The sequence below is a fragment of the Penaeus vannamei genome, chromosome 16, assembly GCF_042767895.1.
Source record: "Penaeus vannamei isolate JL-2024 chromosome 16, ASM4276789v1, whole genome shotgun sequence".
Lineage (NCBI taxonomy): Eukaryota > Metazoa > Arthropoda > Malacostraca > Decapoda > Penaeidae > Penaeus > Penaeus vannamei.
Genome location: NC_091564.1, coordinates 920,087 through 923,635, shown reverse-complemented (window position 1 = coordinate 923,635; position 3,549 = coordinate 920,087).

Genomic DNA, 3,549 nt, shown 5'->3' with positions numbered 1-3,549 from the left:
CTGCAAACTTTAACTGCAATATAAACTACAAACCGTTACATACTTTCCAATTAATATTATTATGCACGGAAAATCATAGATGAATACAACACGAGAAAAGACGCGTCGTGTTTGTATTACCCCCGTAGCCCTAGCTGAGAAAAATAAAACTATAAATTCTATAAAGATGGCTGACGTAGGGAGTTGGAAACCAAACAGCATCGGATCCGACCCGGCGTAAGGAAATGTGGCGAATCCGACATGGGATCGCACTCCCTAAGAAGAGGACGCGGAGAAGAGGACACGGAGGGGGGGGGAGGGGAAGAAAGAGAGAAAGGAGAGGAGTGGAAGAAGGAGGAGAAGGAGAGGAGTGGAAGAAGGAGGAGAAGGAGAGGAGTGGAAGAAGGAGGAGAAGGAAGGAAGGGAAGAAAGAGAGAAAGGAGAGAAGTGGAAGAAAGAGAGAAAGAAAGGAGGAGGGAAGAAAGAGAGAGGAGGAGGAGAGGAGTGGAAGAAGGAGGAGAAGGAGAGGAGTGGAAGAAGGAGAAGGAAGAGAGGAGGAGAAGAGGAAGAAAGAGTGGAAGAAGGAGAGAGAAGGGGAGGAGTGGAAGAAGGAGGAGAAGGAGAGTGGAAGAAGGAGGAGAAGGGAGGAGTGGAAGAGGAGGAGAAGGAGGGGAAGGGAAGAGAAGGAGAGAGGGAGTGGAAGAAAGAGAGAGAAAGGGAGAGGAGTGGAAGGAAGGAGGAGAAGGAGAGGAAGGAAGAAGGAGGAGAAGGGAGAGAAGTGGAAGAAGAGAGAGAGAAGTGGAGGGAAGGGAAGAAAGAGAGGAGAGGAGAGGCAGAAGAAGGAGGAGAAGGAGAGGAGTGGAAGAAGGAGTGAGAAGGAGGAAGTGAAGATGAAAGAGAGAAAGGAGAGGAGTGGAAGAAAGAGGAGAAAGGAGAGGAGTGGAAAGGAAGGAGAGAGGCTGGAAGAAGAGAGAGAGGAGAGAGAAGAAGGAGGAGAAGGAGAGGAGTGGGAAAGAGAAGGAGGAGAAGGAGGGAGGAGTGGAAGAAAGAGAGGAAGGAGAGGAGGAAGAAGGGAGAGAAAGAGAGTGAGCGTAAGAAGGAGGAGAAGGAGAGTGAGTGGGAAGAAAGAGAGAAAGGAGAGGAGTGGAAGAAGGAGGAGAAGGAGAGGAGTGGAAGAAGGAGGAGAAGGAGAGGAGGGGAAGAGAAGAAAGAGAGGAAGAAGAGGAGTGGAAGAAGGAGGAGAAGGGGAGGAGTGGAAGAAGGAGGAGTGGAAGAAGGAGGAGAAGGGGAGGAGTGGAAGAAGGGAGGAGAAGGAGAGGAGTGGAAGAAGGAGGAGAAGGAGAGGAGTGGAAGAAGGAGGAGAAGGAGAGGAGTGGAAGAAAGAGGAAGGAGAGAGGTGAAAAGAAGGAGGAGAAGAGGGGAGAGAGTGGAAGAAGGAGGAGAAGGGGAGGAGTGGAAGAAGGAGGAGGAAGGAGAGGAGTGGAAGAAAGGGAGAAAGAAGAGGAGTGAAGAAGGAGGAGAGAAGGAGAGAAGATTGGAAGAAAAGGGAGAAAGGAGAGGAGTGGAAGAAGGAGAGAAGGGGAGGAGGAAGAAGGGAGGAGAAGGGAGAGTGAGGAAGAAGGAGGAGAAGGAGAGTGAGTGGAAGAAAGAGAAAGGAGAGGGGAAAGAAGGAGGGGAAGGATAGGAGTGCAGAAGGAGGAGAAGGAGAGGAGGGAAGAGAGAGAAAGGAGAGGAGGAAGAAGGAGGAGAAGGAGAGGAGTGGAAGAAGGAGGAGAAGGAGGGAAGGGAAGAAAGAGAGGAAGGAGAGTGGAAGAAGGAGGAGAAGGAGGAGGAGGAAGAAGTGAGGAGAAGGAGAGGAGTGGAAGAAGGAGGAGAAGGAGGGAAGGGAAGAAAGAGAGGGAGGAGAGGAGGAAGAAGGAGGTGAAGGGGAGGAGTGGAAAAAGGAGGAGAAGGGGAGGGAGTGGAAGAAGGAGGAGAAGGAGGAGGAGTGGAAGAAGGAGGAGAAGGGGGGGAGGAGTGGAAGAAGGAGGAGAAGGAGAGGCAGAAGGAGGAGAAGGAGAGAGTGGAAGAAGGAGAGAAGGAGAGGAGTGGAAGAAGGAGGAGAAGGAGAGAGAAAGGAGAGGAGTGGAAGAAGGAGGAGAAGGATAAGGTGCAGAAGGAGGAGAAGGAGGGAAGTGAAGAAAGAGAGAAAGGAGAGGAGAGGAAGAAAGAGGCGAAGGAGAGGAGTGGAAGAAGGAGGAGAAGGAGGGAAGTGAAGAAAGAGAGGAAGGAGAGGAGTGGAAGAAGGAGAGAAAGGAGAGGAGTGGAAGAAGGAGGAGAAGGAGAGGAGTGGAAGAAGGAGGAGAAGGAGGGAAGGGAAGAAAGAGAGGAAGGAGAGGAGTGGAAGAAGGTGGAGAAGGGAGGAGTGGAAGAAGGAGAAAGGAGGGAGTGGAAGAAGAGGAGAAGGAGGGAAGAAAGAGAAGTGGAAGAAGGAGGAGAAGGAGAGGAGTGGAAGAAGGAGGAGAAGGAGAGGAGTGGAAGAAAGAGAGGAAGGAGAGGAGTGGAAGAAGGAGGAGAAGGAGAGGAGTGGAAGAAAGAGAGAAAGGAGAGGAGTGGAAGAAGGAGGAGAAGGGGAGGAGTGGAAGAAGGAGGATTTAAGATTTAGTTTTAATTCCATTTGATACAATGGATATTCTTTGCTGTGACATATTGTCTGTTTTATTTTGCCCAAATCTCCCCCTGTGTGCAAGGAGTGGCCGGGGATACCACTCACTGGCCGGGCGTGGGATTGAACGCAGGTCCGCAAGATTGCTAGACCAGCACCTTACCGCTGCGCCAGCACAGCACAGGAGAAGGAGGGAAGTGAAGAAAGAGAGAAAGGAGAGGAGTGGAAGAAAGAGAGGAAGGAGAGGAGTGGAAGAAGGAGGAGAAGGAGGGAAGTGAAGAAAGAGAGAAAGGAGAGGAGTGGAAGAAAGAGAGAAAGGAGAGGAGTGGAAGAAGGAGGAGAAGGAGGGAAGTACAGAAGAGAGAAAGTGGAGAGGAAGGGAAGAAAGAGAGAAAGAGAGGAGTGGAGAAAGGAGGAGAAGGGGGGAAGTGAAGAAAGAGAGAAAGGAGAGGAGTAGAAGAAGGAGGAGAAGGAGAGGAGTGGAAGAAGGAGGAGAAGGGGAGGAGTGGAAGAAAGAGAGAAAGGAGAGGAGTGGAAGAAGGAGGAGAAGTAGAGGAGTGGAAGAAGCAGGAGAAGGAGAGGAGGGGAAGAAAGAGAGAAAGGAGAGGAAGGTGGAAGAACGAGGAGAAGGAGAGGAGGGGGAAGAGAAGAGAGAAAGGAGAGAGGTGGAAGAAGGAGGAGAAGGAGGAAGAGTGGGAAGAAAAGAGGAGGAGAGGAGTGGAAGAAAGGAGGAGAAGGAGAGGAGTGGAAGAAAGAGAGAAAGGAGAGGAGTGGAAGAAGGGAGGAGAAGAAGAGGAGTGGAAGAAGGAGGAGAAGGAGGGAAGTGAAGAAAGAGAGAAAGGAGAGGAGTGGAAGAAAGAGAGAGAAAGGAGAGGAGTGGAAGAAGGAGGAGAAGGAGGGAGGAGTGGAAGAAGGAGGAGAAGGAG